We start from the raw sequence: 22,237 nt of genomic DNA on the forward strand, positions 1-22,237 counted from the left end.
TTAGAGACGATATAGTTACACACACACACACACACACACACACACACACACACACACACACACACACACACACATGCATACATGCATGCATGCATATATATGTATATATGGAGAGAGAGAGAGAGAGAGAGAGAGAGAAAGAAAGGTAGAAATAGAGAAAGAGGAGAGAAAGATAGATAGATAGATAGGTACATAAATAGAGAGATAGATTAAGAGAAAGAATATATATATATATATATACCCACACACATTACGGAGTATCAGGTAGGAATTTTCGAGTGTTTCTTTGGCAGAAAATTAATTGTTATGCCACAGCACAGTGCCGCAAATATTTAGGCATGAAAAATGAACCTGATAGGAGAATAATTCCATGTTTGATGACCAACTTTCTGGAACTATGAAGTTTAAAAGGTTTAAAAGATGCGAACAAAGAGCACAGCGACCAACGTTTTCAGATTTTACAATAACGTATTGTGAAAGCCATTACGGCGTCGCTACTAACATTTTAAGATCACCAGTTTTGTCTACCCTTCAAAATGTCTTGAAACTTACAAATAGAAAACCGGTCTCAATAAAACAGAGCGAAAATCATTTTCTGGGCGTTATTAGTCAAACGATTGCAAATTCCCTTGGTTTGTTCGATTTGCTGTTTTTTTTTTGTTTATTTTTTCGTTTTTTAGTGGGAGGGCGCAGCTGCATCCCTGTAAGCACATTCATCGTCATCTTTGTCAACACAAATTGTGGTGTTCCATCAAAGCAAACAGCATCATTTCCTTTTGGAGGGGTATGATTATCAGTTGATAGTGGATAAAGACGTTTACATAGCACACACGAAGTTCATTTCTGGAAGGATAAGCTTGTAATTTCAATCACATTTGAAGGATACAATATTCCATCATTCAGTAACTATTTGGTGATAGAATTTTCATAAACCTCTCTGGGAGAAAATTGAGATAAAAAAGCCAAGAAGCCGGCTTTTTGTTTTCTGCCCTTCATCTCTCTCTCTCTCTCTCTCTCTCTATATATATATATATATATATATATATATATATATATGTACACATATATATACACATATTCATATATATTTATATATATATAATATATATATTTTATATATATATATATATATATATATATATATATATATATATATATATATTTAGCCAGTAGAGTTTAGTTTCCTAGAAGTACATCCAATGAAACAGCATGTGTCTACCAAAGAGTGCTCAATGAGTAAACAGAGCAGGTATATGAAATTTATTATTATTCTTCTCGACCTTACACCAAAATGAAGAAAATAAAAAAAATCTCCCGGACCGAACTACCTACCCTGGTGAGGCTATATTTAGCGAAATATCGGCAAAATAAATAAATAAATAAATACAAATGTTTTTATCAGTATATCCGAAAATTAAAGGTGCTTCAAAATTTTTCATTAATATATATATATATATTGTTTTATTTTACTTCAATCAAAGTACAGTTTTACACACTGGCATCAAACTTTGCACTGTAAGACGAGGTCGGCACCTCACTGCACTAGCTGCAAAAATCTAACGGTATCATCTCCCCTAACGGATGTATGCATGCGCCTGGAGACCTCTTGTTAAATTCTGTACTCCCATGAAGCTTCATCGTTTGTAGGAAGCCGGTTCTGTACAGTCAGTATAATACAGTAACTTCGCATCAGCATTTTTCGACAGGTTACGTGAGCAGCCCCTAAGTGCAGAACGATCATCCAATCAGTTGTCAGAAGACGATAAATTTCAACGAAAGCGTAACATTCATTAATTGTATCAAGAAAAAAAAAATATTCATAAATGACTTTCAAAAGTTCAGCGTTAAATCTGCTCACTTTCTCCCTTATTAAAATAGCTTTCTAATTAGAAAGATATTCTTAACATTGGAAAGGAGGGTACGCTGTGTTTATATTGGCAGTCTTTTCTTTATCTTGCGATTACTTACGTAGCCTACAGCCCGATGCAGACGCGAGTTAGAGGAGATTATGCGCAAACTGGATAAGTCCGGCTCTTACTTATTAGTGATAGGACGATTCCAATATTTTCCGATACAATTCCCGAGACCGATATGATTCTCGAATTCCATATAATTACCGATTCCGATAAAATTACCGATTCCGATTCCGGTACTTTATAAATCACTATATATTTAACTATAGAGTTGTTATTTTTCCTGATTACTCTCAAAACACAAGTAAAATGTGCTAATATTTTCGCAAACGTAAAAATACACTTGTTTCGATGGTGATCTATAGATTTTAGATCAATAGGTGGTTTAAAACGAATAAATGTTTATTATTTAAGCCTTAGTACCGGCAGTGGACATTATTGTTCTAAATAAAATCAAATAGAGAAGACCATTGAAGAATCGTGTATGGCATCGGAAAGTAGGCACAGTTTTGTCCGATTCCGATACCAATTCCGATACCGATTCCAATAACCCCAAAATTCTGATTTTTCCGATTCTGATCAATCGTCCTAACACTACTATTAACATAAGTAAAAATTCTTAACATTATTATACTCATATTATTATTATCATTATTATTATTAGTAGTAGTAGTAGTGGTGGTAGTAGTAGTAGTAGTTTTTTTACTTGGGGAGTCATCGCTTATCAAGGGTGGTAGGCCATTCGAGTGTAAGATTTAATGAGTGTAAGATTACACTATTATGATACGCCAAATTGGAATCGGAGTAGAGTCTAATTATATAAAAGGACGGCTTTACAAGAACTTGTTTACATTAGACTTGAGAACGACAATGTTATAATCAGCTGGGAAGCAGGTCCACGGCATTGTGTTCCACAGACGAAAGGTTCTAAGAAAGAAACTTTGCTCGTGGAATTTTCGTTTTAATTTAAGCCACAGACAGAGAACGAGATAAATTTATTGAGGTTTATTGCAACTATATGAGCATTTGTGTCGAACATTTTACGGAGTGCAAGCGCAGAAAAAAAAAGGTGTAGGTAAATACAGTTTGTAACGATGTTAAAGAGCGCTAATTATATACCTTACAGCTAATTAATATCTCTTTAACAAATTTATATAAGATGTTTATATAAGGGCGTTTGTTGGTGGTACCTGCCTTTTTGCATACACATGTAATTTTGAAGCTATAGAATTTTTTAAATTGATAGAATTTTAGATTTCATAGGTCGTCGCCCAAAGGTTATACTCGTAAAGCATAAAAGAAATGGCTGTTTAAGGAAAGCAATTTATCAAATTATACTTGGTACGAAAAGGTATTGATATATAAATATAAGTAAACATAGTTTGAATATACAAACGTTAATTGGACAATTCCCAGTTCGCAATCTTAATCATTCAAACGGCAATTTATCATAATAAGTCTCGCTCCGCCATTGGCTCTCGCGAGACCGACAAACGAGAAGCAATCATTCGAATGGGCGCCATCTTTAAAACTTTATCGTCTATACATTTAGCATACGTGCCGCTTTTGACACTTTCGTGTGATATCCGTATGGGGGAAAAGTTTGTGTCTCTGTGGTGAGACGAGTGATGCGTTTCGGATGTCTTAAAGGAACGTTTAAAAGAAAAATTAATATACATCGTTGTTTAACTTGTAATATTTGGTGTTTTTAAGCATCAGAGAAATATTTACACTTATTAGGGATATTAATAAAACGCACAAAACAGGTTTTAGTTTGTTTGAGTGATTGTTTTGTCCTTAGCTTTTACAATAGACATTTACATTTTGAACTAAAAAGTTACAAAAACATACATGCATTTGTGTGCCTAGTGATTGCCATTTAACGTAATACTCCTACGGTTATCCGTATCGTAAAAAGTAAATAAAAATAAATGACCAGCGCATTTGTTAGCTTAGATAATAGGATATAGGATGCCAGTTATCACGGTTGGTAGTGACTGGACCTCTTAAAAATTACAAAAATTATTCTCAAGCACAAGTTACCATGATTAATAATACACTACTTGATAGCTTATCGTTCAAACTCCTTGGCTTAACATTCATAGCAACATGAATTCGAAGAAATACATTAAATACATTGCTACGGCTATTGCAAAAAAAAGTGTGCTATATTTAACATACCAGTCAATTACATACACATGTATTTGTTACCTCAATAAAGTCACTATTCACCCATGCGTGGAACATTGTTGCATCTGGGCTGCTGAATCTATTACTAGTCTCTCACTCTTAGACCAAGTCCAAGAAAAGTTGCCAATATTATAGGTCCTTCAATAACGGTCAAGTTTCAGTCGCTATCACATTTGTCGCAATGTTGCATCCTTCTGCGTGTTTTACAAGTACTTTAATGGACTGTGTTCTGATAATTCTTAGCACTTGTTTCTTCTTGACACTAATAGCAACGACTAACGTCAAAAAATAAAAACCCCATTCCTCTACTGTCGAGGTCTTTACATACTGGAAAGCCTTCTATATCATATAAATATCACCTGTCTGTTTAAATGTTTATGTATGTATGTGTGTATGTCTACCTAAAACTTACGTCAAAAAATAAAAAACCCATTCCTCTACTGTTGAGGTGTTTAGATACTGGAAAGCCTTCTATATCATATAAATATCACCTGTCTGTTTAAATGTTTATGTATGTATGTATGTATGTATGTATGTCTACCTAAAACTTACCTCAAAAAATAAAAACCCCATTCCTCTACTGTTGAGGTCTTTAGATACTGGAAAGCCTTCTATATCATATAAATATCACCTGTCTGTTTAAATGTTTATGTATGGATGTATGTATGTATGTATGTATGTATGTCTACATAAAACTTACGTCAAAAAATAAAAACCCCATTCCTCTACTGTTGAGGTCTTTAGATACTGGAAAGCCTTCTATATCATATAAATATAACCTGTCTGTTTAAATGTTTATGTATGTATGTATGTATGTATGTCTGCCTAAAACTGACGTCAAAAAATAAAAACCCCATTCCTCTACTGTTGAGGTCTTTAGATACTGGAAAGCCTTCTATATCATATAAATCTCACCTGTCTGTTTAAATGTTTTTGTATGTATGTATGTATGTATGTCTACCCAAAACTTACGTCAAAAAATAAAAAACCCATTCCTCTACTGTTGAGGTATTTAGATACTAGAAAAGCCTTCTATATCATATAAATATCACCTGTCTGTTTAAATGTTTATGTATGTATGTATGTATGTATGTCTACCTAAACCTTTCGTCAAAAAATAAAAACCCCATTCCTCTACTGTTGAAGTCTTTAGATACTGGAAAGCCTTCTATATCATGTAAATCTCACCTGTCTGTTTAAATGTTTATGTATGTATGTATGTATGTCTACCTAAACCTTACGTAAAAAAATAAAAACCCATTCCTCTATTGTTGAGGTCTTTAGCTACTGGAAAGCCTTCTATATCATGTAAATCTCACCTGTCTGTTTAAATGTTTATGTTTGTGTGTATGTATGTATGTCTACCTAAACCTTACGTCAAAAAATAAAAACCCATTCCTCTACTGTTGAGCTATTTAGATACTGGAAAGCCTTTTATATCATGCAAATCTCACCTGTCTGTTTAAATGTTTATGTATGTATGTATGTATGTATGCATGTGTGTATGTATGTCTACCTAAAACTTACGTCAAAAAATAAAAACCCCATTCCTCTACTGTTGAGGTCTTTAGATACTGGAAAGCCTTCTATATCATATAAATCTCACCTGTCTGTTTAAATGTTTATGTATGTATGTATGTATGTATGTCTACCTAAACCTTACGTCAAAAAATAAAAACCCCATTCCTCTACTGTTGAGGTCTTTAGATACTGGAAAGCCTTCTATATCATGTAAATCTCACCTGTCTGTTTACATGTTTATGTATGTATTATGTATGTATGTCTACATAAAACTTACGTCAAAAAATAAAAACCCCATTCCTCTACTGTTGAGGTCTTTAGATACTGGAAAGCCTTCTATATCATGTAAATCTCACCTGTCTGTTTAAATGTTTATGTATGTATGTATGTATGTCTACCTAAAACTTACGTCAAAAAATAAAAACCCCATTCCTCTACTGTTGAGGTCTTTAGATACTGGAAAGGCTTCTATATCATATAAATCTCACCTGTCTGTTTAAATGTTTATGTATGTATGTATGTATGTATGTATGTCTACCTAAACATTACGTCAAAAAATAAAAAACCCATTCCTCTACTGTTGAGGTCTTTAGATACTGGAAAGCCTTCTATATCATGTAAATCTCACCTGTCTGTTTACATGTTTATGTATGTATTATGTATGTATGTCTACCTAAAACTTACGTCAAAAAATAAAAACCCCATTCCTCTACTGTTGAGGTCTTTAGATACTGGAAAGCCTTCTATATCATGTAAATCTCACCTGTCTGTTTAAATATTTATGTATGTATGTATGTATGTATGTCTACCTAAACCTTACGTAAAAAATAAAAACCCCATTCCTCTACTGTTGAGGTCTTAGATACTGGAAAGGCTTCTATATCATATAAATCTGACCTGTCTGTTAAAATGTTTATGTATGTATGTATGTATGTCTACCTAAAACTTACGTCATAAAATAAAAATCCCATTCCTCTACTGTTGAGGTATTTAGATACTGGAAAGGCTTCTATATCATATAAATCTCACCTGTCTGTTTAAATTTTTATGTATGTATGTATGTATGTATGTATGTATGTCTACCTAAAACTTACGTCAAAAAATAAAAACCCCATTCCTCTACTGTTGAGGTCTTTAGATACTGGAAAGCCTTCTATATCATGTAAATCTCACCTGTCTGTTTAAATGTTTATGTATGTATGTATGTATGTCTACCTAAAACTTACGTCAAAAAATAAAAACCCCATTCCTCTACTGTTGAGGTATTTAGATACTGGAAAGGCTTTTATATCATATAAATCTCACCTGTCTGTTTAAATGTTTATGTATGTATTATGTATGTATGTCTACCTAAAACTTACGTCAAAAAATAAATACCCCATTCCTCTACTGTTGAGGTATTTAGATACTGGAAAGCCTTCTATATCATATAAATCTCACCTGTCTGTTTAAATGTTTATGTATGTATGTATGTATGTATGTATGTATGTCTACCTAAAACTTACGTCAAAAAATAAAAACACAAACATTCCTCTACTGTTGAGGTATTTAGATACTGGAAAGCCTTGTATATCATTTAAATCTCACCTGTCTGTTTAAATTTTTATGTATGTATGTATGTATGTATGTCTACCTGAAACTTACGTCAAAAAATAGAAAACCCATTCTTCTACTGTTGAGGTCTTTAGATACTGGAAAGCCTTCTATATCATATAAATCTCACCTGTCTGTTTAAATGTTTATGTATGTATGTATGTATGTATGTATGTCTACCTTAAACTTACGTCAAAAAATAAAAAACACAAACATTCCTCTACTGTTGAGGTCTTTAGATACTGGAAAGTCTTCTATATCATATAAATCTCACCTGTCTGTTTAAATGTTTATGTATGTATGTATGTATGTCTACCTAAAACTTACGTCAAAAAATAAAAACCCAAACATTCCTCTACTGTTGAGGTATTTAGATACTGGAAAGCCTTCTATATAATTTAAATCTCACCTGTCTGTTTAAAGTTTTATGTATGTATGTATGTATGTATGTATGTATGTCTACCTAAAACTTACGTCAAAAAATTTAAAAAAAAAACCCATTCCTCTACTGTTGAGGTATTTAGATACTGGAAAGCCTTCTATGTCAAATAAATATCACCTGTCTGTTTAAATGTTTATGTATGTATGTATGTATGTATGTATGTATGTCTACCTAAAACTTACGTCAAAAAATAAAAAACCCATTCCTCTGCTGCTGAGGTCTTTAGATACTGGAAAGCCTTCTATATCATATAAATCTTATCTGTCTGTGTAAATGTTTACGTATGTATGTATGTATGTCTACCTAAAACTTACGTCAAAAAATAAAGAACCCATTCCTCTACTGTTGAGATGTTTAGATACTGGAAAGCCTTCTATATGATGTAAATCTCACCTGTCTGTGTAAATGTTTATATATGTATGCATGTATGTATGTGTGTATGTATGTATTTCTACCTAAAACTTTGAAAAGATGTGACGGATTTTCACGATATGGGTATTGTTTTGAAGCTCAACTCCTCCGTAAACAAATATCGAAAAGTTAGCTAAAAACATAAATTCTTTCACCCACAACTGGGCACTTCTTCACAAGGAGGGCCGCTTTTTACGTCAGTATTTACGAAATGCACCCCCTCTTGTCGATTGACTTGCCTTAATTTAAACCTTCGCCACTCCCCTTATTGCGATGGATGTAACAGCGAAGACGTCGCTTTTTTCACGTTCTTTCCCTCCTTCGCGGTACGGGTACTACTGCATTTTTTTCTCCAAACACCCGGGCACCCAGGCTAGTCTATTCTAAAAGATTCTTCCTTACGACTGCAAGACTTTGGAATTTTCTCTCTGTCTTCTTCTTCTATATATATACGCATTATAAATATATAGAGAAAGAGGTTTGTGTTTGCTATAACCTTTTTACGCAAATAATACGCAAGTAAACACCATGTAGAATATATGCGTGGATATAATTACACGCAATGTTTAACTAAACGAAAATCGGTGCAAAAGTGGGAAAATTAAAAAAAAAGAAATTGCCAGGTGAATGTCGCACGACGGAATTAGGAATATGCATGCGTAACGTAATAGTATTTAGTTTATGTTTTAATTTTTAGCTTTAGCAATACCGGGCGACTTGCTAGTAAAATTATAAACCAAAGTAAAGGGATGTATATGTCTTATTACATACAGGGTTTATATTTTTTGATTAAAAATAAAACGTTTTTAAAAGAATAGTTGATATGAATGAGGACTGTGCCCTTCAGTCACAATTTTTTTAAACATTACAAATATATGCAGAATTTGTCTTATTTCGAAATATCAGGAATTTTGAATATTTCAGAAATCAAGAGTATTGCATTAGTAAATAATTTATTCGTAATAAATAAAGAGTGAGTCATGGCCGGGAATTGAAACTTGGAGATATTTTGTTTGAGTTTGTACCGACAGACTTATTTAAACTTTTGTATGAATAAATTTTAAACAAAATGTGACGTCATTCATTAATGTTGCAAGAGATGAATTAAAACATAAGCGATGATAAAAATAATTAAAAATGTAGGCAGATTTTATCAATAGTGCTAGAAATTATTTGGCTCTATTCCATTTTAGACTTTCGAGACCTTTTTTTGTTGTTTTTTTTTTATTTTTCGATTTCAACTCGGAACAAGTGAAGTCTATTACAAAAGATATTGAACATGAGTATTATTGGCATCATTTAGAAGGAGTAATTTGTATATATATATATATATATATATATATATATATATATATATATATATATATATATATACACAGACATTCAGCTTTATATATATATATATATATATATATATATATATATATATATATATAAAGCTGAATGTCTGTGTATGTATGTTTGTGTGTGTCTGGTCACGAATAGGCTCCTATATGGATGACTATTTAAAAAAACTGATTACATATAATGATAGAAGATGTATCGAGACACAGGTATGGGTATGTTTGATCTGGCAGAAAAAAAAAACGTTTACCAGTTTTTTTGATATAGTTGTACATGAGAATACTTTGATAAGTATGTTTTAACTTAAATAGGGATGGTGTAATAAAATTGTGGGGTCTGCATTCGCGCTTGGCCTCCATAGAATGGAAATAGGCACACACTTTAATAAAGACTTTTCATATCTATCTGCGAAAGTATACTTTGATAATTATGTTTCAGTTTGAAGAAATATGGTATAATAAAATTATGGGGTGTTCGTTCGCACCTGACCTCCATAGATTGGAAATATGTCACAAAGTTTAAAAAGGGGTATTTATATAGATCCACAGAATAGTGTGATAAGTGTTTCAGTGTGAACAGGTATGGTATAATAAATTATGGGGTTTATCTATTTCATTTTTACTTTCATCATATTTTGCTTTGGTTTTGATACCCCCAAATTCGAAGCTATCTCTTTACAACCCTTCCTTTTCACAAGCTATCATACTTTAATAAATCAGAGTCCATTTTCTGTAGGCTGGTTTTGAACCCAGTCAACGACTGATACTTTTGCTAATATATATACATATATATATATATATATATATATATATATATATATATATATATATATATATATATATATATTATGTTCCCTATCTTGGGTTGAGCATATTGGGAAGTGATATACTAATTGCCTTTAGCGTATTAAGCGACGCTCTTTGTGGAACCAAATCAAGCGGGGACATTTGGACGATGTCAAAATGTCTTTAAATTTATTACCAACACACCTGCAGCCGTATAGCGCAATGGTGAGAGGCTTTGACTGTCATTTGCGTGGTCGGGTTTCGATCTGGGCTTGAGGCAGTTGATTTCTAGCCGCATTGATGAACTGCGAAACAGTGCTGTATGTGGATGACTATATATATATATATATATATATATATATATACTAGCGGGGTGGGGCGGCTTTGTCCGCCTGTAAAATACGCTTAAATATGATATTTTAATTTGTCCAGATTTCGTATATATTATAATACAGTCGTTATTTCAAAAGTATTTATGTGCCATCAGCTAGAATCAAAACCGAAGCATTGAAAACTGGTGACATTACTACTGTGCCGATGGGACGCGCATACAATCCGATTAAAAATTTAAAATATACTAAGATGCAGGTACAAAATGTTTAACGATTTGTTCAAGTTTGTCCCCATTTTAGACCACTAAAAAAAGTTTTAATCGGCTAACCACCGATAAAAGAACGGCCCGTAAAGTGTCCAGTCGTTTGAGGAACGTAGCGCCGTTCTGCAAATTTAGTCTCGGAGAAGATAGACAGACAGACAGACGGACATAAACCGTCTACCTGTCATCAAATCTTCAAAATTGAAAACAAAAAAAAATATATAAATGTCTTGAAAATCTCAAATACAGAAGTGACAATTATTTTAATTGTTCCTGAACTATAATTTTAATCAATTACGTATTGTAAGTTCTCCTTTTACAATTATAGCATTAGTTTAATCTGGCAAAAATATGCGATCTTATAAGTCATATATTTGCTAGTATTTTACAAACGTAAAACAAAATAAATTACAATAACACTACCGGGCAAATCTAGGAAGGACAGCCAGTATATCAAGAAACACAACATATCAAAAATGTCCATCGAAAAAATTTTAATGCACGGAAAAATTAACTTGTTCCATGAAATTCATATTAAAAGAAACGCGTTGCATAAACCTTTTGAACTACATAGTAAACTTAGTAATTGTCTGTATTTTTGAGATGAGGTGTTTTCATTGATTGAGATTGTCGGACTGCCTGCCTCAGCTTGGTTGTAATCGTCACAACGTTTCAGCCGTTTTGCCCTCCGGCATCATCATCATGTGTTTTGTATCGATCTGGGGAACCGTTTGTTAGGAGTCTCGAAACCAACCCTTTATTATTATTACGGGGGTACCGTGTTCGGACTCAATCTAGGCTCTAGTGACATATGGCCGAGTGGTCCTAGACGTTGTATCAAAGTTTACATTTACCCAAATGTGCTGAGTTCAATCCTGAACGAAGTCAGTAAAAAGTAACATTCAAAACAGAGAATCAACAACTATGATCTAGAGCCTAGCTTGAATCCGAACACGGTACCCCCGTAATAATAATAAAGGGTTGGGTTCGAGACTCCTAACAAACGGTTCCCCAGTTCGATACAAAACACCTGATGAAGGCCGGAGGGCAAAACGGCCGAAACGTTGTGACGATAACAACCAAGATGAGGAAGTCTGTCCGACAATCTCGATCTGCATAGTAAACTTTTGAAAAACAACTCCAAAGTAAAAACTTTAAGTAAGTCAATTACCGGGCAATGCAGGATCGGGAAATCTAGTTGCTTGTATCAAAATGTTACAAATAGGCATGTTAAACAAATAAAGATGTTTAACAATGTTCTAATCTCTTTATTCTATCAAAGTGTGTTTTGTTTTATGTTCTTTGATTTCGATATTTTGAATCGTCTCAATTCTTCTCAATTGGTCCGACTATAGTCTCAATAAAAAAAACGTAATAGCCAATAACCAAACGAAATTATCTTATTTATTCTATTTTATATTATTAACTGTTTCCTCTGTTTTTTTTATTACGTTTACAACCGTAGTTCGACTAGATAAATATTAGAAAAAACAAACTGTTCAAAGTCCACATCAGTGGAGTGCGCCCGACGTGATCCACGGTTGAACGGAATTGCAGAATTTTAAGACGGCACGAGGTCCAGAGCGTCTGCGTCTTGGAGCTAATCGAGCTTTGGTTTGGGAAAGAATTGCGGAAGACGGAAAAGGTCTGGTTGTAGAGTTCTTTATTTTTTTAATTTTTTTTTTATCGTTTTGTTTTTAGAGGATTTTTTTCGCATTTGGTTCTTTGTAATTTAAATCAATCTTTCGTCTTACGAAACTAAAAAAAAAAACAACCAAAAATATTTCCTATGTGTTGATAGATTTTAATACGTACTTTCTTAATCTCCATATATATATATATATATATATAGTCATCCACATACAGTACTGTTTCGCTGTTTCACAGCTCATCAGTGCGGCTAGACACTACCTCAAGCCAGGATTGAAACCCGACCGTCTGTACAGCAGTCAAGGCGCCTAACCACTACGCTATCGGCGACTGCTTTGCGATTCGTGAGTTTAACGATTTTTTGACATCGTCTGAAATACCTAAGCTCGATTTGTTTACACAAAGAGCATCGCTTATACGCTAATTGTAATTCGTGTATCACTTCTTAATATGCTCAACTCAGGATGAGGAGCATGTATATATATATATATAGGGAGTCACAATTGCCACCAATGCCACAAAAAGTACCCGAGTACTAGGGTTAGTGATTGTACGGAGGTGACCGGAACAAAAGAATAGTACTAGTTCCTGGTATAAATTAGATATAATTTGATTATTTAAGGGAACGGCTGAACAAAAACTTATTTGCATTAGACTTGAAGACAGCTATGTTTTAGTAATCTTGAAATCAGGCTTGTTGTACAAGCGGGCAGTTCTAGGAAGAATGTGTTCTTTGTGTAATGTTGAAAATTTAGGAACAGATTGGGATCGGGAAACTGTTGATGGTGGTTGTAGCTAGACGAGCGATTTTATGAGAGTTTGGATGAAAGGAACAATGACTAAAGTTTATATTATATATATATATACAGGGTGACCCCAAAAAAACAACACAAGCTAAATGGAGGCCATCTAGAACATATGCTGTAGAATGGAGAAAAAAAGGCACAAGATCCTAGTGTTTTGATGTGCTGTTTTGAATATAATAATCCAGTTATGACCTAAGTTTCATTTCATTCGAGCAAAACATTAAGAAACGGGGCCTAATTAGAGTTGGGGCCCGTGTTTTCGGGGTCACCCTGTATATATATATATATATATATATATATATATAAACATATATATATATATGTATATATATATATATATATATATATATATATATATATATATATATATATATATATATGTACAGGGTGGTCACAAAGTCTGGCTACATAATCTACATTTGACCAACCAACTCTGGTGTTCTGACTTCCTTACTTCTCCCATATCTCTCACCATCCCTCAAAGACTCTCTGCCTTCCTTGAATCTCTTATGCCACTCAAAAACTGATGCTTGATTCATGTAAGATAATCCAAATCCTGCAGATTATGTAGCCAGACTTTGTGACCACCCTGTATATATATATATATATATATATATATATATATATATATATATATACACACATGTTTTCATCACGTCCCTGTTATCTATGGAAATGTAGCCATGCATATCGAGGGTGTTGGCAATGGTCTTGTTGTTATAACTTGCATCGCTAGAGAGCATAAATTGTACAACGGCGCATCTCCAATCTCGCTCGTTGATTATTGTGTCATTGTCAGACATGATAGATAGCTCCTATTTCTTTTGGGATTTGGACACAACTGGCTAACTAGTAGATTATCTGCAAAAAAACAAGGAAAACGGGGTTTCTCCAGACAAAAATAGTATCATGTCGTTTTTTTAATAGCGATAATATTATAGTTCCAACCTTTATACATAACTTGGGTGACATCAGTTGGAATAAAAAATATAACATGCAGCTATCCAGCCTTGTTCTTTTCGTCTGATCAAAATCCTTACATATACTTAAGCTTTACGCCATTTTCAGATAGGCATCATTCCCCATCGATTCAAAAACGGCTGGGCCGGTTTATTTTTGATTTCACAGGGGAGTCCTTTATGCTTCTGAAAGTTTTGTATCGGAATGCGTCTGATAAGTATCGAAAATCGATAAGCAAAAAAATCCGATTAAAGATGGAAGTGTTTCACTTTGATCAAAGTTAACATTTATTCACAAACTTATATCGCAAGTGCATGTAAAAAAAATTTATCACCGAACACGCAGAAAAGAACCTCCTATATAATCAACTGTAAATTCCGTTATAAGCCAGGTGCGCGTTCGAGGGGAATGTTTGGTTTTAGAGCACAACTGAACCATAATGCTTGGTTTTTCTTCGTTTAATTTTTATTTAAATGATTAGGTAAATATTGATATTATTAAGTAAGAGGAGCATTGTAAGTGTGCGTTCGTTCCCTATGTACTCGAAAACGGCTGTACCGATTTTTGTGAAATTTCACACGAATGTACATCATATGGCTTGCGGTTCTTTTGATAAGTTTAGATACTAAATAATGGAAGCCGATGAAAGAAGGAACAGGTGATCTTGACCAAAGTTAACATCTAATACAGTCTAACATCACAAGTGCATTTTTTTTAATTTTATTACCGCACAAGCAGAAAAGCCGGCATATAAAATCAACAATAGGCTCATTGATATGATTAGGACGCGTTCTAAAATGATGTCTTGTGTTTGGAGAAAAATTGGCTCATGATTCTTTACATTTTTATTTTAAATTTTAATTTAAACTATTTTTAAAAATAATTTAGGAAATACCACAGTAAGTTCTCAACAGTGCAATGTAGACTACAATATCTGTTGTACTAAGTAACTGCTAGGAGGATTGAAAAATATGCGATTTTACTGATTCTTGATGACAATAAAATATGTGGGTGTGAAACATTCGTTGATACGCATACATTCCCGGGCAACGCCAGGTCTATCTTCTAATAAAAAATACACATAATGTAAAAGCAAGAGAGATATCCCTATGGACTCGGAAACGGTTACACTTTTTTTTTATTTCATATGAATGTACTTGATGTGTCTGGAAGTGTTCTTATTTAAGTTTTGTATTGGAATAAGTTTGAAAAGTATCGAAAATCAATAATCTAAAAAATACGATTATAGGAGGAAGTCAGATTCTAATCCGCTATTTAATACATTTAAACCGAGAGATCGTTTTTTTTTATATATAATTCTAACCGTCCTGTAAGTGCGATTGGTTGTGTGTCTTTTGTACTCGGTTCAGCGCGCATACTTACCAGGTGGTTTTTGAAATTATTTTTTATGAGTCGAATCGCCTCTATAATTAATGGAATGATGAAATTATTCGTACGATATTAATCAGTTTTTAATGATTTTTTTTTTTAATATCGTACGTAAGACCTGGGTATCAGTATATAAATTCGTATGAGCACGCATCCCCACCCCGCACATATATATAATTTTTCAGAGCGTAAGACATCGAATTATAATTTCCACAGCTCAGAAATGTAGCAGCACACAAGAGCCATCTAATCTGAAGTCCAAGACTTGAATTTCGTATTTTACGACCGGGCAATGGCAGGCAGCCTGCTAGTGTATATATATATATATATATATATATATATATATATATATATATATATATATATATATAAAATAAAATATATATATGGCGATTAAGCTACACTGAATATTCCGCGTTTCATCCACTCTAGGATTCCTCAGGCTTATGCGCGAATTCTGTGGTTGTTTATCGTTTTTATATGGTCCTCTTCTATTGACTGGCTAACTAAATCCCCAATAGAAGAGGACCATATAAAAACGATAAACAACCACAGAATTCGCGCATAAGCCTGAGGAATCCTAGAGTGGATGAAACGCCGAATATTCAGTGTAACTTAATCGCCATATATATTTTATAAATTACTAACTAGCTCTACCTACGTATTGAGCATTTTTGAAGTAAATCAAGTTTACGCATAAATCTATACTTTCGTATATTAATTTTATGTGAGTAAATGAAGTAGTTATATATATATATATATATATATATATATATATATATATATATATATATATATATATATATATATATTGTAGCAGTATTAGCCATTGGTTGCTTTGATGGTTTTTTTATGCCTATTTTGATCTGTATCTTTTGTAATTCCAATATTTTCTTTCTTTTTATTTAATCCTCAAATTATTTTCGTAAATTTCGGTTATATTGACACCTTACTGATCAACGTACCCCCATACAGTGGATGCAACATACCAGCAACAATTGAATGTCTCGGATTTATCCCCTTAGCAGCTATTCTTCCAGCTCAACACCAACTACTTTGACCAGTTTTGTGAGGGCATTATTTCTTGAACCGTGTGCGAAAAAAAAAAGCACGGGCACAACAATGACTATCTCTTCGTTGTAAGAATGTATGTGGTTGTCGCTGTATAGTTCTACAATGAGTCAACTGTGTCGAAAACTTCCTTATCTTATGTTACCGGGCGTACTCCTTGTGCTTGGTTGTTGAGGCCTATGTTTTGAATTACATTTTCACTAAATATGTGTGTAGACTGTTTTGCAATTTCTATGTGATTAGTTGTTTGTTCTATGGACGTTCAAAAACAGAAAATAACTTACTTTTGCACTACTAAAAACACATACATTTTTAAGTCTTATATAATTTTTGTAGTAAATGAAAACAAAATTAATACATTTTCTTGCAGAGTTTGAATCTACAAACCATGTCATGCAAAAAAAAAAAAAAAAAAAAAAAAAAACACGCTATCGATTTACCTACAGTAGAATTTTCCCAGCTTGTTATCCTATCATTGTGGCTAACCAAAGCGGCGACATAGAAAAAGGCTTTATTGATAATAGATAAATTAAAATAACTGATTTCTTTATCGTACATTGGTAATTATTGGGGTATTCTGAGGCAAAACTTAACTAAGACAATTCCCGGACTTATGTACTAAGGTTCTGTAAATTTAAAAGAAAATTTGTTCAGCTGTTTCGGAGTCCATAAGGAGCGAACTGATACACACAGAGAAAGTTGCATATATATATATGTGTGTGTGTGTGTGTGTGTGTGTGTGTATTTAAGTATATCTCTTACTGTGACAACACGGAAAAAAATTACTTTTCTTACAATCAAAAGTAGTTTGTCTGCAGCATAGATGAAAGAGTTAATTTATTTTCCCTGTATACACTAAATATATATATATATATATATATATATATATATATATATATATATATATATATATATATATAGTAGAAATGGTAATTAATAAAAACTGAAGAAAGTGATCAATACTGTTGTAGAGCAAATATGCGTTTTATTTTTTATTACCGTATTTTTCTGTTAAGTTACATTATTGTTTCGGCTACACGGCCGTTTTTTTACCGTCTGTAGCTTCCTCAGACTTTTACAGAAATGTTCGTTATGATGGGATGAAAGAGTGAATCATGTCAGGGGAGGTGTCATCATTCACTCTTTCATTCCATCATAACGAACATTTCTGTAAAAGTCTGAGGAAGCTACAGACGGCCAAAAAACAGCCGGGTAGCTGAAACAATAAGGTAAAAACGTATATATATATATATATATATATATATATATATAATAACAATACTGTAAAAACGTATATATATATATAATAACAGTAATGTAAAAACGTATATATATGATAAAAATAATGTAAAAACGTACATATATATAATAACAATAATGTAAAAACGTATATATATATAATATCAATAATGTACAAACGTATACATATATATAATAACAATAATGTAAAAACGTGTATATATATAATAACAATAATGTAAAAACGTATATATATTTATAATAACAATAATGTAAAAACGTATATATATATATATAATATCAATAATGTAAAAACGTATATATATATATATAATAACAATAATGTAAAAACGTATATATATATAATAACAATAATGTAAAAACGTATATATATTTATAATAACAATAATGTAAAAACGTATATATATATATAATAACAATAATGTAAAAACGTATATATATATATATATATATGATAACAATAATGTACAAACGTATATATATATAATAACAATAATGTACAAACGTATATATATATATATAATAACAATAATGTACAAAACGTATATATATATATGATAACAATAATGTACAAACGTATATATATATAATAACAATAATGTACAAACGTATACATATATATATATATATAATAACAATAATGTACAAACGTGTATATATATATATATAATAACAATAATGTACAAACGTATATATATATATGTATATATATATATATAAAATATATATATATATATATATATATATATATATATATATATATATATATATATACGTTTTTACATTATTGTTTCAGCTACCCGGCCGTATATATATAACGGTGTTCTACGACTTACCGTCATTTTGTCTCTCGTCGATCTACAGTCTATCTTATTCTTTATAAATTGTCTACTTTGTCACACAAGAACATTGCTCAATTGAGTCGCTTTTTACACACTCGGTATTTGCACTTTATTTGCTGCTCAAGTAAGGCGTGAAGCGAGAGCGACACGGCTCCTCTCTTAGGCGCAAACACGCGATCAAACACTGAACCGTTTAAAAAAAAACAACAACAAAAAAAACCAATGTGAAGCAGAAATAGATTACAGAAACAAAGCAACAACAAAAAACGAAGAACACAAGAGTTAAAAAAGAAACATGATGATGAGTGTGAAGCGAAATGAAGGGGGAAACATGGAATTATATACGTTAAGATATTATATAATTATATATGTTAAGAATGAAAAAATCACATTTTGCGTTTTGAATGCATGATAATTGTTAAATGACGCTTGTTTATATTTGAAAATCGACGCAGAGAACCGTCAATAACAAATAGCGACCGATGCTTTTACACCACATACGCGCGCGCAGACACACACACACACACACACACACATATATATATATATATATATATATATATATATATATATGTATAACAAGCGTATTTATAAATAAATCGAGTAAATCTTAGTATAATGATCTATCGGGATGAATCTTTTTATAGGGACTTATCGTACTATCGGACACTCAGTCCTTTATCCTTTTGTAGCGAGATGAATTTAGCTCTGATATCGCATCACGAGGTCTGAAAATATTTTAATTGTTAATTTAACTATATTTATGTTTGTTTTGTCTTAAATTATTGTATATATATATATATATATATATATATATATATATATGTGTGTGTGTGTGTGTGTGTGTGTGTGTGTATATACATACAATTATATATATATATATATATATTGTTTAAAATATAATTATCCACTGATACGTGTTTTGTCGTCTACATCTCATTAGAGTGGCTGATCTAGCGAGATTCGAAATCGAGACCCCATTGTTAGAAGCTTGAACCGCTACTCCTGGATACAGCACTTTTATGTAGATGTCTTTTATTTCCGATGAATACTATTTCTGATACAAATGTGCATTTTTACCTAAATGTATTAGATATAATTTCCTTTTTTACTAATTCGGTACCCCTAAATAAGGAACAGCATATATACTGTTTAAAATATAATTATATACTGACACATGTTTCGTCGTCTATGACTCATTTTATTGGGTATGTTATATTTAAGAGTCTTATTAAAGTGCAATCTTAGAGAGAGTTTTATTAAGAGGGATGTTGTGAGACTCATTTTATTGGGTATGTTATATTTAAGAGTCTTATTAAAATGCTGTCTTAGAGAGAGTTTTATTAAGAGGGATGTTGTGAGACTCAGTGAGATTGTTGTTGAGAGAGATTCAGTATATATAAAAATTGTTCGTTTATAAAGATTCATATTTATAAACGAATGTTCATACTGGAAGGGTAGAATGAGAATATGAGAAGCTCTTGGAGTGAGGAGATAGTCTGATGAGATGTAGATGTCAAGACATTTTATAACACAGATATATAGACGTATAATAACAATTTTCCACTTTACCTTTTGTTCGAATCACAACACAAAAACGACGTTTACAAAAACACATGATGGGTTTATTTCTTCTCACGACCGGCCATTGTTTTCATCATCAAGAATTCAAAGCTTCACATATTAAGTTTCAAAAGTGACCGTCTCGCTTCTAGACGTTCGAATTCCAAACTGCAGACTATCGTCTGTCGTCCTCAAAACTCCCTCTGAGTTTCTCCCCGTTTCTTCTAAGTTTCTCTATATCTAGAACTTTCTATTTTCCATGACGTCATACATATGTTCTGGACTTACGTGTCCAAAACTTTTCCTTTTTTTACAAAAGGAATTTTAACCTATATTCTCAGTAACCTATATTTCCAATATGTAAAAACATGTTTATTAAATTATCTTGTAGCTGCATTCTTTCAATTGAATTTTCATAACAAAATTGACAGTGCACATTCTTTTCTTGAAACTATTTCATCTCTATTCTAAACAATCGTTTGTTTTACATCCCATTCTCTAATTCTCACACGTAATCTATTTCTAAACCTAAATTACGAGGTTTGAATTTCTTCTATTGCTATTTAATTTTCTTTTTAACTAAATCTCTCTATTTTTATACTTACATGAAAAGGGAACAACCCTTATCATGTAACAGCTATATCTGGCAAGATTCGAAATCGGCACACCATGGTTAAAAGTCTAAACCTCTTCCCCTGGCTTTATATATGTTGCATGTCTGATCACATGCAAAACTGAATGATAAGAGTTAAAAAATTTCTTTTCTTTTTTCTGCTGTAAAATTCTCGACTCATTGCCTTTCCCAATTCCCCCTTTTTAACGCAGCTGTCTCCCTCATATGCAAATGAATCCATCTTATAACTGAAGTTCCTTTTTTTCTTCTTCTAAATTTAAATCGCCTTAATATTTTTAAACCACAGTAATCTTAGTACGTTAATTTGAAAGACAATATGTTAGTATTTTTAATGAAATTTAATAATTAATAAAATCATATAATTTAAGTAATTAACTCTTAAGGAATTTTATTAATTTTACTTACGTAATCAGATAATTTAGTAAAAAATGAAACTATATTTCAAGAAATTTTATTTTAATTATATTAAATAATATACTTGTATAAGAAGTTAAATAATTTAATGTTAGAGAATTCAATTGAATATAAGTTAATGGAACTGTAATGTAAGTGTGAGTTTTAATGAATTTTAATGAAGTAATTTAATAAATTAGTAAATAATAAAATTATGATTTATTGCGTTTTATTTAGAGTGATTTTTAATAATACAGAATTTCTCGGGTTATTTTTTCTCTTTACTTTTTAAATTAATGTTTTATTTTATTCATATTTTATTTTACTTATATGTTTTTATTACATACTATTTTTCTCAGTTGTATTAGTTTTTACGATAAATGTTTGGCACAACTACACGCATTTTTGTTAGAACTGTTAGTGCGAAATGACATCTCCATTTAAGAAAGTAAACGACAACGTATTGTTACGTACTCCTTACTTCTTATCGGTTTCAGACCACCCGCTGTCTGATACCGCCGCAAAGGAACAAACCAAAAAAAAAAAAAACGAAAAATCCGATTCGGCATTGTTTTTAGTGCAAATGAAATTTATTTATTCGTGGTTTTTCCAAAACAACTTCATTATATTTCAAAAAGCTTTTTGCACGCACATGTTCTTTTTAAGAGTCACTGTCTCCGCACCACCTCGCCCTCTTGCTTACACGTGCGTCTTTACCGGTGCGCATCTTGCTCTTTTCGACCACATGGTGTATTTTGCTTTGCTTGTGACGCAAGCAAGCTCAGGCTTTCTAATTTTCGTACATGTTTTAAGGGCTGCTGCTACTATTTATAGTTAGCCAGCTATCCTTCGGCTGCTGCTGCTTATGTTCTCAC

This window comes from Euprymna scolopes, chromosome 28, assembly GCF_053919585.1.
Source record: "Euprymna scolopes isolate OS-2025 chromosome 28, ASM5391958v1, whole genome shotgun sequence".
Taxonomy (NCBI): Eukaryota; Metazoa; Mollusca; class Cephalopoda; order Sepiida; family Sepiolidae; genus Euprymna; species Euprymna scolopes.